Source organism: Cimex lectularius, unplaced genomic scaffold, assembly GCF_000648675.2.
Source record: "Cimex lectularius strain Harlan isolate CLEC.00 unplaced genomic scaffold, Clec_2.1 scaffold79, whole genome shotgun sequence".
Classification (NCBI taxonomy): Eukaryota; Metazoa; Arthropoda; class Insecta; order Hemiptera; family Cimicidae; genus Cimex; species Cimex lectularius.
Window position 1 is genome coordinate 1212726 of NW_019392727.1, and position 16921 is coordinate 1229646.

At 36.8% G+C, this 16921-nt stretch overlaps 1 protein-coding gene across 4 annotated transcripts in view; it reads left to right on the plus strand.

Moving 5' to 3' along the window:
• The window catches only part of LOC106663327 (ets DNA-binding protein pokkuri), a 79875-nt gene that overhangs the window by 14548 nt on the left and 48406 nt on the right, over positions 1 to 16921 (plus strand). The gene's annotated exons all lie outside the window — the stretch shown is intronic.

A 16921-nucleotide genomic window follows, 5' to 3' on the forward strand; every position in this document is an offset into this window, starting at 1 on the left:
CACATTCACAACAATCACCATCTCACGATTTTGTCTCAAGTCAATTAACATACGAATTCGCTCTGTATTGATCGTTATGTAAGTGCATTGCCTTAGCCGATAGCATATACCGTATTAACCCTACTTCCAGACCACAACGGCTTAGGTGTTGACTCGGCGCTCATAACTGTTCGGTAAAGGTCCCAGGTTCGAATCCAGAACCCGGCACCTGATAGTTAAAATGCCCTCGTTTAATAACTTATTTAAAAATTAGTTTTTTCTTGTTCATGTCATGGATAGATTAAGATTAAAAAGGTACATATTGTGTGAACGTTTTGCACATTCCCTAACATTTAGTTTGCAGTGTCACATCCAAAAACCGTTTTTATTTTAGTGATATTCCTATTTCGTTTGATGCACCTGTACCTCCTTTTCTGTCGATTTTGACAATAATTTCTTTGATTGCGTGTCCGGCGAGAGATTTCCATAACTTATCGTACCCTCATCAATTTGGATTATGGCTGTGAGCTGTATTATGTACTGACGAACCACATAAATTCTCAGTTGATATGATTTGTCTTGTACGATTCGCCCATTTCCGAAGTCGGCAGTCTGTCAGCTTGTGTCGAGATGTATGAAAATCGGATAATGGGGCGTTTACATAAACCTTTATAAGTGCTTATCTGAAGTAAACGTATCGAAGCGTAAAATATTTTTTCATCGTCGGACCAAATTGAGTGTGAAGTCTCTCCGTAACACCGGTTCGGTAAACCGAGCCTGACTTTTCGGACAGAACCAAAGACAATGGCCATTCTCGGCTCTACGAAATCGCGTCCCAACTGTAAATTTCTGCCCCTGTGGGAGAAGAGGGTGCCATTATTTCTTGCTGCGTTCATTTAATCTGCCGGAACCGTGGAGGAGAATCAGCGGGTAAAACGAGGTTATCGGCGAAGCACAACGACGTTAAGGAAGATGAAAAACCGCGGACGTGATATAATCTTGTTATGTACTATTTTCAGGCAATTTTCTTCAGCCTCAAGTACGTAACCCCTTCGTCGAAAAGGAACTGGCCGCGCATAACTGATCCTTCGCCCGGAGGTGAGAGAACGTTATGGCGTTTATTGTTTTTTGCCTCTCCGTTTCGTCCCGCCGTCATTATACAACGGATGTCACGCCAATGTTACTCGACAAAGTTGTGAAAACTAAAATTTTCTCAATGTGGACCAACAAAAAAACGAAAAAATGTTATTCTTAAAGTAGTTTAATGGTCGCAATAGAAAACTGATTGCGCGAAATCACGTATAGACAAATTGTTTACAACTGTAGAATGAAACAACGAGAGATAATTTTAATATTCAGCATTCAACATTACATATGCTTTGTAACAGTTTTGAATGGTGTCTATTTTGCTTTTGGCAATTACTTTTGTACATTACCCCCTTAGTCCATCCTTAGTATCATGTTCACATTGGACCTGGCTCAATCGATGTATTTTATTAATACGCCTTAAACATTTCTGATGACTGCTGTCAACAGAACTAGGCTGATTTCACACTGGAACCATCTACCCCCGACGGAAGTCGGCATGTTTCCGTCTCTGCTCTGCCCTTCTTCTTTAAATGATAATTAAGATGGCAGTGACCGGTATACATGCTTAAAAATTTTCTCAAATCCTGTCTGCTGATAAGATGGCAGTGACCGGTATACATGCTTAAAAATTTTCTCAAATCCTGTCTGCTGATAAGATGGCAGTGACCGGTATACATGCTTAAAAATTTTCTCAAATCCTGTCTGCTGAGAGAGAGGAGTTCCTCCGACTTTATTTTTGAGAGATTTCTAAATCTCTTACATTGCCTCATTCCTGGTGCTTTTGTCCAATGTTTTAGTTTTTCTTTCTCGAGCCATTTTTATAATTACAACTTAAGGCACTCATTCCAGTTGCGCCCAGTATTGGTTCTGGTCCCATGAACGAGAGGGTTGCCCCTTTTTTAACTAGTTGGTCAGCCTGTTCCTTTTTTTCTGTTCCTTTTCCATTTCCTTCTACGCCTTCATATCTCAGAACACACTTCGTCATCTTGCTTTGTTTACCCACAGCCAGTAGGCAATTTAGCCACTCACAGAAAAGTTTGGAATTTAAAGCGAAAGCATTTTGTGCCTGACTGCCTGACAGTACGTCTATGCTCCTTGCATGTTTTTCTTTATTAACTCCTATGCACAGTTATATTCCATGGACACCTCAGCTTGTAAAATTGTTGGGGTTAGTCCAAGGTGCTTTGCTAGGGTATACTTCGTCCCTTCTGTTCCATCTGTGTACCATAATAGTGCCCTTAACTTGGGGCCACCTTTCTGCCAAAAGTCTCTATTTTGTATTTCCATTTGGAAGGGTATGTCAGAGTTGAGCTTTTCTCTCATTTAGTGTAATTCTTCCTAGAATTTCTGGCTCTTCCTTAGATCTGGCTGTATTCTTTGTTTTCCAGGAGTCTGTTGGCACTTGTACATAAATATGTAAGGATGGAAGATCGAGCGCGATTTCCAATGCTGTTGTGGGGCAGGTATGCATTGCCCCTGCTATATTGAGATCCAAGTGTTTGTACATTTGGTAGCTTGGTCTGTCTCCTTATTCAGTGTTTTTGGCCACCATGCTAGAGCTCCATGTGTGACCGTTGGTGTATAGCAAGTACGCCATCGTGGAGTTTATTTCACAGTTTTTACTATGTAGTCTCTGGCCAATGCTTAGAAGAGCCCTGACTTAATGCAGAATGTTGCTTGTGTTTTCTCTGTTTGAGCCTTTGGTCAAGGGGTATACCTAGGTACTTCGTCTCTTTGGAGAAAGTTAAGGCTTCATCCTTTACAGTTGGGAGCTTTTATTTTTTCTTAGGTATTTAAATATAAACCATTTTTTCATACCATTTTCTTACTATAATCAGGGTTTTTTGCATCTGGTTTGACAGTGTCATCGAATTTCCCTTTTATGAGTTACCAGATCATCTGCGTAACCTATAGTATGCTATCCTAATCTGTTAAACTCTTTAATTATATTATCAACTACTAGCAACCGAAGAAGTGGCGATAGTACTCCTCCTTGGTGCAAGAGCCCGACAACACAACATGCCGTTTGTCCGTCAGTAGTGGTGCCGTTTTGCTTAACATGCATTTGGAATGATTTTTTTTAGAATTTTTAGGTTTCTTTAGATATTTTCAAAACAAGAAAAATCCTAACAACCTAACATCAAAAAATGTACTAAGCCACTTCATCCTATGGGACCAAAAAGGGCAAAAAGTGCGAATTCGCATGAAAAAGGGGGGACCATCAATTAACATGTCCATGTGCCTGTCTCGTTCGTTAAAAATATTGTTGGAAGCGACCAGATCCAAAATAGTATTGATTTTTACTGCAAATGGTGCGAACGGGCCCTCTTAGCCCGCTATGGAGGCACGGAATTTAAAAAATTCTCAATATTTATAGGACCGACGGGAAAATTTTTGGCCACTTTCTCAAAAATGAATACATAAAAAATATAAATAATTTATATTGAGTTCTGCAATATTGTGAAAAGGTTATGCAAGCGACTATACATGCCTAGGCTGCGAGGGGTCGTTCAAAAATTGGATTTAGTCGGTTCCAGTGGGAGAGAAATTTTCCATGTTCAGTGTTGAGAAAAAATATCAACGAGGTTTAATAAAAAATCACATTTATATTTTTAACCCGAGTAATCTCTGTGCATAGGGTCATATTTTGGAGCGGTTATCTCTGAGAGACGGCAACATCATTTCCGGGTTTGTTTAATTAATCCCGCGATGGAAAAAGAAATAACCTCGAATAATTCTTCCCTCTTCTTGACAAATGCTGGCAAATATGTGGAAAGTATTCATATTTTCTTGTTTTTCTCTTTTCTTGGTACTATTTAATTGTAAACTTTTCACATGTCTGAATCGAACCAGGTCTTATCTCTTGACCTAAGATTTAAACATAGCTAGAACGAAAATAATTAGAAAAAGTTAATAAGGATATCTGACTACAATAGTTCATTATTATCGCGATATAGTATTATCAAGTAGATATATGATTTTCATGGATGGTTCTCTGGTGGTGGGTAAAGGTGGGCTTGCTTTTTACGACACAGTACGAACGACAAATAAAGCATTTCTATCCTTGCAAATAGCTCCATATTCTTGGCCGAATCCTTAACTATTTTAAAGAAAATAGAGTATGTTCAAAAAAAATTTAAAAAAAAAATGGCTATCTTGACAAACTCAACAAGGGGCTCAAATAAAGAAAAAGTAAACATCAATTCGAAACATGATCATCGTACAGCAAATATTATGCTTAAGTTCAGGGAACGGGTTAACAGTGGAAAAAATATAACCTTACGCTGGATTAGAGGGCATCCAGGGATCCGTGAGAATGACCTGGTAGATTCAAAAGCAATAAAACTCTCGATAAAGGGGAATTTTGCGAATATCAATACATAAAAAAGCGAGTGTACCGGTGTACTCAATGCGATGTCTGATTGGCAGGAACGTCGGAATGGTTCTACAGATGGATCATTGTATCGGTCCTATTTCCCTGTGGTACACTGGGTTTGTGGTTTCAAGGATGCATGGCATCTCGCGATTTCTCTACCATAATTACGCGTACGTGAAGTAACCATGGGTTATGGAGGGGGTGCTCATAAACAAAGAATTGGTCTGAGGGAGTATCCCTATTGTGTTACTTGTGACTGCACTGAGGAAATGAGGCAAAATCTTTTCAGTGGTATCGTACCCTTGGTCGGAGTGGTCAGACGTTTTTCTTTAAAAACGTGGTTTACATCTGGTTGAAATGACATGTACTGTTTAATTTATTGTTTTATTCGGGAATGTGGAATTGAGGTATGATTGAAATGTACATATGTGCTGTTATTTTTGAAAGTTATAAGTTCATAAAAAAAAGAGTTAGTAGGTTTAGTAAGATATAGAGACCTTCTCTCCATATTTATAATCATACATTCTCTGGGGTACGATTGTTTTTAGATAAAGGATACAAAAATCTTTGGCGATAAAAGTAACGCAATTTTTTTTTTTTTTTTTTTGGAAGTGGAATAAGTACATTCCTAATAATTATAATTAAAGCAACTTCCTTATTGCAATGGTTGTTACATTGATTTCACTTACCTTTAAAAGAGAGGATAACATGTCCATTTCGTCTAATAGGGATGTTGGTAAATGAGAGTAATAAAATTTGCCGCGGAAATATTGGAGTTTTTTTATTGTAGAAATAAGACCCATGAATTGTTAGAAAAAAAAAACGATTTTTTTTAAATTTCCTCACGAATCGGGTGAGGAAAGCAGTTAGAGCAATATTAATTCAAGACTGTTACAAACTAAGAAGAGGATTGGAATTTTGGAATTAACTGATTCAAAGACTAAGACGACGTTACTAATTGTCGATTGCATTATGTAAATAACGAACAGAATATTAGGAAAATCAAAACAAATAAAGGTGAAAAATATTATACAAAAACTGGAAATATTATTCCTGCAAAGAAATTTTATATGAAGAGTTTACCCTTATATACCGCCTATTTTCCATGAATATGCTAACTGTAAAGAAAAAATACGTTCAAAATTTTAATTGTTTTATGTTTAATTATCTTAATGAAGTAATTTACATTTTACGCTTGTTTACTCATATCACCTTTTTATAATAACTGAAATTAATTAAAAAATTCCATTTCGGGGAAGCTAATGTTTATAAAAATATGGTCTTAAATTTCCTCTCGTTGTTATTTCTTATAATGTTATTTTTGAATGTGGTATAAGTCAAATTGGAGTAAAAAAAGCTTATATTTTTTAAATAGTTTTAATAATTATTATTCCATAATAAACTTTAAAAGGTGCATACTGTTTAAAATATCGCTCGAATTGATTATGTTTGCTAATATTGTTAAATTAATACAAATGCAAACACTTAAATTTCTCGATACATGAAAAAACGGACTTATAACACTTTCAAATATAATAGCTCATATATAGCAATTTCCAGTCAAATGACCTTTTTTTAAACTAATGAATCTTTTTTCCAACCAAATGAAACTTTTTTTTCAAACAGATAAAAACCTTTAGCAAATGAAACCTTTTTTCACCCATGAAACTTTTTTTCAAGCAAATGAAAACTTTTTCCAAGCAAATAAAACCATTTTTCAAGCAAATGAAACCATTTTTCAAGCAAATGAAACCTTTCTTCAAACAAATGACACTTTTTTTCAAACAAATGAAACTTTTTCCCAAACAAATAAAACCTGTTTTCAAGCAGAACCTTACTTCAAGCAAATGAAATCCGAAAATTAGGGTGTTTCATAAAAAGGCAAAAGTAATTAAAATGTTGGTAATTTATACATTTTTATTGCCACAAAAATATATTTAAATGGTATAATTTCAAGTATGAAGATTAATGTAGAAATCTTCTTGCAGCAGCAGCCGGTAGTTTTAACATTATTAAAAATTAAATCAAGTGGAAAAAAGATGCTAACCGATTAGATAATCAGCTGCCGTGTCAAGTCAGTTACAAGAACTGACTGCACCAATTACGTTTTGATGTTAATGTTAAAATTAATTAATTAATATTTATGTAAGGTATTGGTTGAAAAGAAAAAGTTAGTGTAACGAGCGGGATTCGAACCCACGACCTCGGCTAAATACGCCACTACTCTATTACTTGAGCTAGGTAGAGCAGTGGCGTATTTAGCCGAAGGTCGTGGGTTGGAATCCCGCTCGTTACGCTAACTTTTTCATTTCAACAATACCTTATTTAAAGATTAATTAATTGAAAGAAGTCATTTAATGAATCGGACCACGAAATATAATGGGGTTAAAATTAATCTTCATATTTGAATTATAACATTTAAATACATTTTTGTGGCAATGAAAATGTATAAATTACCAGCATTTCAATTACTTTTGCCTTTTTATAAAACACCCTAATTTTTGGTTTTCATTTGCTTGGGAAAAGTTTTGCTTTGATAAAAGTTTCATTTGACTGGAAAATGTATATCATACATGGACTGGAAATATATATCATCGTTAGTTCAGTACGGGGCTGCTGGGCATCTTCGGCTCGGGAGTCTTGTCCTCTTTGGATTAAAAAAAGGAAGGGTAAGATAATACCATAACCCCCCCCCCAAAAAAAAAAAAGTATATATATATATATATATATATATATATACATACCAAGTTGTTTACATAATGCAGTGGAAAATAAAAAAATGATTTGTAGTTTGGTAGGTTCCGATCATATGCCCAGCTTTTCTGTTTGGCTCTTTCTGGCGCGGTTTGGCCATTAAAAGATCTGTACGTTATTTTTTCCGTCTTTTATTATACGTTTTTAGCTCAACTGACAGGCTAAACAGCTCAAATAGGAGGACAAGGATGATCAGAAACGACGAACTGGTACATCGCCTTATTGGCTTGACGTAACTTCAGAAGCTACGAATTGACAAAAAAAACCTATTTATGCACTTAAATAATAAAAATGTGTGTACAGTTGTTCAAATGTTTGTTCTGTTATGTTCAAACTCCATGAACGTAATTTCATTTGTTAAATTGTATGGTTACGTGTCACTTCCGTTGTGTCCTCGCGTGGATGGATTAACACTCCTCAGCCTGTTATTTTACAATCCAAAGAGTGATTAATCGATTTTCTGACGACCGAGCTTTATCACTTTTCACAAATTCCTGGTTGACACCATTGTGTAACATGTCTTTCGAGCATGTTTAATATCAGTAATCTGTTTTCCACGTATGTTATCGAAAAGATATAGAGCCGTAATAAGAATCCCTCTCGAACCCCAGGGCCGTGACAGTTATTAAGAAATTCCGAATTGCGACGGAGCGTTTTCTTTTTGCGGCGACCTGGGCTGCCGAGTGTTAAAAATTAGAGTGGTCGCACTCAGCTCACGGTCAGCGGCTAGAATTGGGGCAACCGCAAAATATTTTTTTGCCTTTTTTTACACAAGGGTGATCATAGTTTACTTCCTCTTACGGTACTCCGCTGCAAACCTCTTCGTTGACCTCGGATGTCTCAAAGGTGAATTAAAATTTGGCAAAGCAATCGAGCCCTACCCTTTTCTCTTTTACCCTATTGATAACAATAAGGTGCAATTATTATTCTCTGGATACTTCCAGCCATTGTTCTAGATAAAGAGGTGATCGATCCATTCAGGCTCAAATTCACGGTTCAACAACGGGACAGTCGGGACGGCAAACTGAGTTGGGAAACGGTCTTACAAGCTAGTACATACTTCCATAATTTGTGTTCTAATTACAAAATGTACATCGTGTGGGTCCCTTGGCACTGTGGAGTACGTGGAAATGAAAAGCTGACCTGGCTGCCAAAGAAGCGTCTAGTTCTCGAACTAGGTGCTGACCTGGCTACCAAAGGAGCATTTAGTTCTCGAACTGCATTAAAAGAAATCCATATAAATGATTACATATCTCTCTTGAAGAAGAAGAATTTCCGTTTTTGGCAATGTAAATGGGAGTCAAAGATCGACAATAAATTACAGAAAATAAAAGATACAACTCGGATATGGCTATCTCGTACCGTATGAATAGGAGATACGAAACGGCTCTCTCCAAACTCAGAATCGGACAATTAACACATGGGTTTCTCATGGCCAGGGAATCACCTCTTATTGCTCGGTATGTAATGAGGGACTGTCGGTAAAATATACTCATCACATGTTACTATGTTATTGCTATACCACAGAAAGATCACAGTTCAGAATCCAGAATTCCTGCATGAGATGCTGTTCGATGGTGGTCACCTTGTTTCCCTCTTTTAATTCTTAGAATTAACGGAGCTTATGAAAGAAATATAGCCATGGGGAATTAGGTTCGACGTGGGAGGAGCATGGGGTACTTATGTATAGGAGTGCCACCTCGAGCGGGTGGTTAGGTCAGGGATGCTTGCAGGGTCGTACAGGTGAGCACTTCGGGCAGGTTTAGCCCCAGGTCTGTTAGGAGAGGAGGATGGACTGTTGAATAACGCAATACATGCGATAATGGTTTTTATCCACATCCCACAAAAAACGCCCGTAATCGTAAAAGAGTACGTATATCCTCAAATAGACGAGTGCTTATCCGTCCTGGGAGCGGCGCTGGCCGGCTGTATCTTGGGATGGTGTTCCCCTGGCAAGCTCTTCCTTTCCTTCTCCATATTCAACCTAATTTTTATTAAAAATAAAAAGGACATTAAACTAACAAAAGTCCAAACTGGAAGTCGTTTTTACACTAACTTCTAATATATTCATTTGAGACAAAGGCAGTTCTGTTTTCTAACGAAGGCATCGCACAGAATTGTTTAAAGAATTTTTTGGATTTAAAATTATTGCAGAGTTATTTAACTCTTCATCCACGACAAAACCGTTATGTAATTAGAATTAAACTCCTCCTGTACGCATGACATTTCTTAACTCAGTGTAAAAAAGTAAAAAAGAGTAGGAAAAAAAGAAATGTTGAAAAGTAACACGTTTTGTAAATAAACTGGTATTAAACTGCTAAAAACGAAATGAAAAGTGGGGTAATTGTCGACCCTTATTCACACAAGACTATGAGAGCTGAGTACAATGCCTATTCCAACCATGAGAAGTACCCAATCATTCATTGTTCCTGTACCTGAAAAGACTAAGTACCTGCCATTATAAGTTGTAACTTAGAAAAATTCTAGGAAACACTTTAAAGCAAGCTTTGTATATATGAATATTTGTATGGTGTGCTCAAACGACGACCAGTTGAATAATATAAACTAATCAAATTCACTAATTTGGTGGTCCGCTGGACCAATTATTACATTACGATTAATTAAGGTTTTTAGTTGAGATGAAAAAAAGTTAATGGCACGAGCGGGATTCGAACCCACGATCTTCGGCTTGAAAAATGGCAAAAAGGAGGGAAAACTCATAAGGTGGGGTTGAGATAGGAAGTTGATGTCCGAGTGGATCGAGGTCACGATAGCTCAAGTGGTAGAGCAGCGGCGTATCTAGCCGAAGATCGTGGGTTCGAATCCCACTCGTGCCATTAACTTTTTTTCATCTCAACTAAAAACCTTAATTAATTGTAATGTAAACTAAGTTTATTTTGTATTTTAAATAATTAGAATTAGATTGTTGGATCTGTTGTTGAAAAACACGAACAAAATAGTAAATTTTTTACCCGTTCTATTCGCTTGGAATATAATATAATGAAGGAGAGAGCAACTGCTAGAGAGTGAATCTATAGATGATATATTGTATATAATACATAGATTCGGAGAATGTCTAGTGTAAATTATACAAATCACTATTAATCATAGAACATTTAAATTTAAAAAATCTAAAGGACTTTCTTATCGAAAAAAAATAAAGCTAATTGGTCCCGTGATAGTGTGAAACTGTCATTTCATTTTTAAGGGGCGACAAGCTTTCTTGAATCTGTGAATTCTTTCACCCCTCACTATTTCCGCAACATAAGAGGCCAAACAAAAACGATCCACGGTTGAGTTTTGACCAGCGGGGATGATTTTTTCTATGATCACGTTAAAGGTTCGACAATTGGCAAAATCTTGTTCATGAAAACTGTCGAAACGCAACTGACCCCTAGCGGCCATAGTCTGACCGGATATGGTCTGCTCTGATCAAATTAAACTACCTTCTATTTTAAGATTACATGTCGAGGTTAGTGGTGTGCTGAAACCGTCGTTTGGTCATTTTCGGTCATCCAGTTCAGCCTAACCTAGGTCGTTCGGTTTATCTGACGTATTCGTATCATTTTAGTGGCCGTCGGTGGTCACAACGATTTAGTCGTTGACACGGCGCCAATCACTGTAAGATAAAGGTCCCGGGTTCGAATCCAGCGGCCCTTCAAAAACACCAACTCCCCGAGGGTTCATATAACTTTGTAGTTGAAATACCCTCGTAAAATCAACCATCTTAAGTTAGTTTTGTGTGTATTCAATGCTGAAAATAGTCTAAAATTTGAAATCTTATGTATACGTCATATTTGTTCACGACATACCGTCGAAATTAAATTATTGTTTAACAAACATTTCAAGATCGGACATGATCATCATCAATCTAAACGAATTTTCCTTTTTGAAGGTTCCTGAAGTGAGCTTAAGTTCGAAGTAACAATAAGATCGAGTTGCGAAACGCTTCAAAGGGCAATTGATATTGATCTGTGTAACCAGTGCGAGAATAATCGGCGATTTGGCTGTTTTTTCTTTGACACGTAGGGGAAATATCTGATGAGATATCCATGTCATTTCCCGTTTTGCATATTGGGTAACTCAAGTGGGCATTATTTAACGTTTCCTGTTTTGAGTTCGTCCGACCTTTCGTCTTTCGTCAGGATATCAACGGCGGGGGCCAATCCCTCCAAAATGGATAAAGAAAAAGATGTATGGAGATATGCCGAAACTGGCAAGGGCGTTTCTGTGGAAAAAACGTTCCCAGTTTTTCTGAGAGAGCTGAGGTGGGGATCCCGTGGGTCAACAACACGGAAACCTTTCATCACTCTCTCTGGATCAAGGTCCCTAGATTTTTATCTCCACTATTCCAGACTCACCTTCCGCAGTCTCGCTACCCGTTTCCTTTCTTTCCATCTGTCTCAAAGTGAACACTTGACCACTTAAATGCCACCGAGGAAACTACGAACATCATAATTACGATCTATTAATTAAATTTAATGTTCTTTACAAGTTAAGAACATTTTTTCCATAGGTACATAAGAGATGAGTTGAAGACTATTGCGTAAAAACGTGAATTGAAAAATTTCAAATAAAAAAATTGAAATTTCCTGTCGAGATAATGGGGAACCTGCAGTTTGGTCGTTTCCGATCACCCAGCCTTTCCGCTCTGGTTTGGTCCGTCAAACGCATTTCGTCACCTCGTCATCTTCAGCAGTGGGTTTCCGTCCTAACGTTTTTGTAGTGTACGTATAATAACTTCAAACGTTCGACTTTACCCTCTTGTAAAGTCAAGATGGTGTCCTATCACGTCACATCACATAAAGCGAAACAGCACATTTTCATCGTGCGACCATTGAGCATTTACAAAATTATCCTGGTTCCGCCAGGAAAGAGTCCTTCCTGTAAACAAGTGTTGAAAAGAAGGAAGGGAAAAGAGACAAGAGGTTACCGTTAATCCGACGATTGTGGCCTTTAATGGTAGACGGAGGTTTTTCTAGCGTCGATTTAAATAACTGAAAGTAAGGTCGCCCACACGTAAACATAGGAGAATTGGAATTCGGAATTTCCAGTGGCCGGTTTATTTCCTCTAAACAGCGTTTCAAAAATAGCTTAAACTTTTGTTAATGCTGACAATTCGTAATAAAATAGTTGATAGAACAATAAATCGGTGAAATTCAACTGAACGTTGTCGTTACGACTTGAAATTCGGCTATTCTCCAGAGGCCACACGTTGTATCGCGGTCGAATTAAAACAGGGCTGCGTTTGTTTTCCGGGTTCGAATAGGAATCGATGTATTGTCGTATGTGGCGGGCGGGGGGCTTATGTTTACCGACCTACTTCCAAATGTTAAATTTGTAATTCAATTTACAACCAGGAGCGTTTCTGAATCGATTACAAATGTCATCATCCTGCTTATTTCAATGATATACCAGAGTCCATATTTGGTTCGATACTGCTTTTATAGAGTTTAATGACATGTCTTAAACATTTTTCCTTCCTGAATATTACTTCCCGGAGTTTAAGTCTCTGAAATGATCGTCGGAAAAGAATTTCACTCAAAAATTTGTCCACTCGATTATATATTTTATTAAATCCATTAGAGTTCGTGGTCCAATTGACCAAATAACTTTTTTCAATTAATTAATCTTTACGAGGGATTGGTTGAGATAAAAAAAGTCAGTGTCACGAGCGGGATTCGAACCCAGGACCTTCGGCGAAATACTCCGCTGCTCTACATCTTGATCTAGCGTGACTTCGATCCACTCGGACACCAACTTCCCATCTCTTGAAAAATGGCAAAAAGGAGGGAAAATTCGAAAGATGGGTTGAGGTGGAGATACGATATCATGATAGCTCAAGTGGTAAAGCAGCGGCGTATTTAGCCGAAGGTCGTGGGTTCGAATCCCGCTCGTGACACTTGACTTTTTTATCTCAACCAATCCCTTACATAAAGATTATATATTTTATTTTGTATAGTTTATTTCGAATTGAGAGAAGTGTCGTATTAGAAAATAAACAGTTGAGCCATTGGATAAAACACCATTTTGTTCAGACTAACCCCAACGAATTGAGTCATTTTTTAAATATGCCAAGTTTCTTTTCTCTTGTGATTATATTTAATTTCAAATATTTTTCTACCATCATGGTTTGTCCAATCAGACGTGGTGTTGGTTTTGCCTGACAGATGCATTTTCTTCATGGTCTGTGTGTTTTTGCGTCATGTCCGTCTCATAGGTCATTTTTGCTGATTACTCTGCCCGTTGACTTAGTTTAAGGTAGAAACCAGCCTACTTTTTATTAGAAGTCGTTGAGCCGAAACGCATCTACCTACAAGACGACAGCGGTGCTTGGGCGGACGATGACGGATGGTTCAACTTTTGATTCTCCGATTTATTTAAATCTATGCCGTACAACTCTCATCGGCATTATTTATTTTGCATATTATGTTCGACATATGGTCGATTCGTTTAGAAATCAGTTTCGTCCGTTAGCAATCGAGCTCGGGCCATATTGCAACGATAACCATGAAATCACTTCTGCCCAGTATATTTAAAAGTATTAATGAGTAAAAATGAATTTAAATTTCGAAGATTAATTTTCAAAAACTCCGTATTAGTGCTGTATCAAAAAAGAGAGAAGAATATATTTTAAGAAGTCGTAGTCCCTCACTCTGTGAACTCGGATTGACGTTACCTTGATAGGGGGCCAGAAAACTAAATGCACGAAGCATAGTTCCTCTTCCTAGCTTGTTACACCGTCGTTGGTTTTTTTTATGTTGGACCATCCGATCGTCGTTTTTCACGCCAGGACCTCCGTCGTAAGAATCGGCCAAGCTTATCGGCCTCTCGTCCAATTTCTGCCTCTTCCCATGTGGATTAGCATTTTACTATTTGCTAATTTAACCTCAAATTCTATGTGATTATTAATATTTGAAGGAAAGGACGGCGACAAAACGGGGATTTCTGACGTCAAGGTTTAAAGGTCATAACTTGCAGGGTCTTTGGTGGCCGCAACGGTTTAGGCGTTGACACGGCGTTCATCACTGTAAGGTAAAGGTCCCGGGTTCGAATCCAGCGGCCCTGCATTCGAATCCGACATACTTACAAATGGTTTTTTTTTCACCGGCACTCTGAGGTTTGATATGATTTCTGCTGTTGCAAACCCTCGTTTAAAAAGTCATAACAATCTGTCGTTAACACCTAAACTACATAAAATGATAGTATTATCCAAATAATGTCCATTTCGCCATTGTTTATTATGTAATAGGTATAAAGTGTTAATCAAATTGAGGCTTATTAATATAAGATACAAACCTAATCTTGAAAGAATGATTCAAGAACGATTTACCTGTTTCCTCCGATTGAAGTCCAGTCGTTGGAGAACTTGATAGATTGTGTTGGCATTGAATGTTACTGCATAGGTCCAAATTTAATTAGATTGCCGTCCCATTATCCATTCGATTTTTCTTCATGATAAATGGCGAGTTTGTTAACTTTTGAGATAAAATCTGTCGAACCGCACGAATCTGAAACATAAGCAAAACAAAAAAAAATCAGAATTAATCTCAGGAAATTATAAACTTCGTTGTTTGTTTAATGTTTATCAGATGGAATAGAAAGAAAATTAATTTAATTTTTCGAAAGCCTGATTCTAAAATCTCTAAAGATGACTAATCGTAATGAATGTAATTTGGAATCAATAAGTGATGTAAACTTAGTAACCTAGGACTTGTATAAGGAAAAGTTATAAGACTTGAGTTTTAATTTGTTCTTCTTATTTTCTTGTGCCGGTGCAAAAAAGAAAAAAAATGGAAATATAAAAGGCCATCTCTCCTACAACGGGACCGGTCTGTTGCTTTTGGCATTTCCTAGAGAGGGGTGCCTTTGTTGCCCAAGGACCTTGCCAGGAAGCCTTCCTCATTTCACTCAAGTCTCCTACAGTCATCTACAGATTACATGCTTTTAACTATTATCTCCGATCGCGAGTAAAATATTTTAACGTGGTATTTCCTAAATGTTCAGCCAAACCGCTTGTTTTTTGTTGTTTAATATACCTGTGAGATAGCTTTTTCCAGATTAGTAACCCAGACGTGACTAATCTTAAGGAAAGTGTGATGACACAGTTCCTACTTCCTATTCCCTTGTCTGACTTATTTTATCTCTTTCATTTTTAAATTTGTATTTTTCTATGTTAAATTATTAAGTCTTGTATGTTGACAATCGAATCGAATCAAAATCCCTGTCTTGTTAATTATGTAAGTATTTTGTAACAAAATGAGGATGTGATTTTTCTATACCGATAGCCGATGGATAGGTCGACAGCGAACTTGGTGCATCTGAAATATGTAATTAGTAATCAATCACCCAAGTCGGATGTTTAAATCCGAGAGATTTGAAATAAGTTTATTATGTATTATTTTTATCTATGGTTCGTTATTGAGTTTTTTCTGTTTCTTTCAACGATCGAAAATAGTCGAATTGGTGAACCATAGTACATCTTCCGTTACGTATTACTGCACTCGATTATACAGGTGTCAGGCTACTCGTGTCATACTTTGCAAATGAATTTGGCCTCTTCGGGATGACAAGAAGTTCCCCCTCGACAATAGTGATATCATCAACCCTTTTGCAGTTATTCAACATTTTATGTTTGTTTGTTTTGTTTTTTCAACTATTTACAGTTTTCGTAATAAACCTACTCGTAGCTGTGGAACTATTTATTTTTAGGTAAATAACTAAAAAGCATTAAAAAGAGCAGGTAGCAGTGTAGGTTGAGATGGGGAGTTGTGTCCGAGTGGATCGAAGTAGAACAGCGCCGTATTTGCCGAAGATCGTGGGTTCGAATCCCGCTCGTGGCACTAACTTCATTTCAACCAAAACCTTACAAAAAAATAATAATTAATTGAAAGAAGTAATTTAAACAATAGACCACTAAATATAATGGAATTATAAAGAGCATTAAATTTCCTTTAAGAAGGCACCCTTTTAAAACTTTCAATTACCTTATTAGTAAAAAAAAAAAAACCACTAAATTGTTCAAAAACTGCTAAATTTAAAAAAAAACTAAATCTGCAACCTGATCGGAAAAATTCACGGTAGAGCTTGACAAATTTCATAACAACTTCTTCGTTTGATAAGCATTCTAGTGGTATACACCCGTTTCTTACCTTACATCGAACCAGAATGCAAAAATTTTATGCAAATTGGGGAAAAAAGTGGTCACGGTGTGAAAAAGGAAAATAGGGTTAATCTTAAGAATCTGACTTAATAAAAAAGAACAAAAAAAGAAAAATTCAACTTAAACCTCAAACAAAACGCATAAAAAAAAGATAATACACATAGCGAACAACCAAATCATGTTAATTTTTCTTTTTTTGTGCTTTTTTTTATTAGGTTAGAGTCGGGTTTTACAACTTACGTATTGTTTTTCTTTTTTTTCTTTTATTTGTGTTTAGAGTAGATATTTTGTCTAATTTTTCTGTTTTGATTTTTCATTATGTTTATTGTCTCTGTTTTATGGGTTTTGTTCCATCGTTCTTTCTTTTTGTGCTTTTTTATCATATTGGAATTGGGTAATAAATTTTGCACAGAACGAAAAGTTAAATTACTAGATTAACTCCATTTTCCTTTTCCACAAGGACGTTTTTACCCATTTAGCATAAAATTCTGCATTATGGTTCGATATAATTAAAGAAGCGGGTACACGCTAGAAAGCTTATTAAACGAAGAAGTTATCAA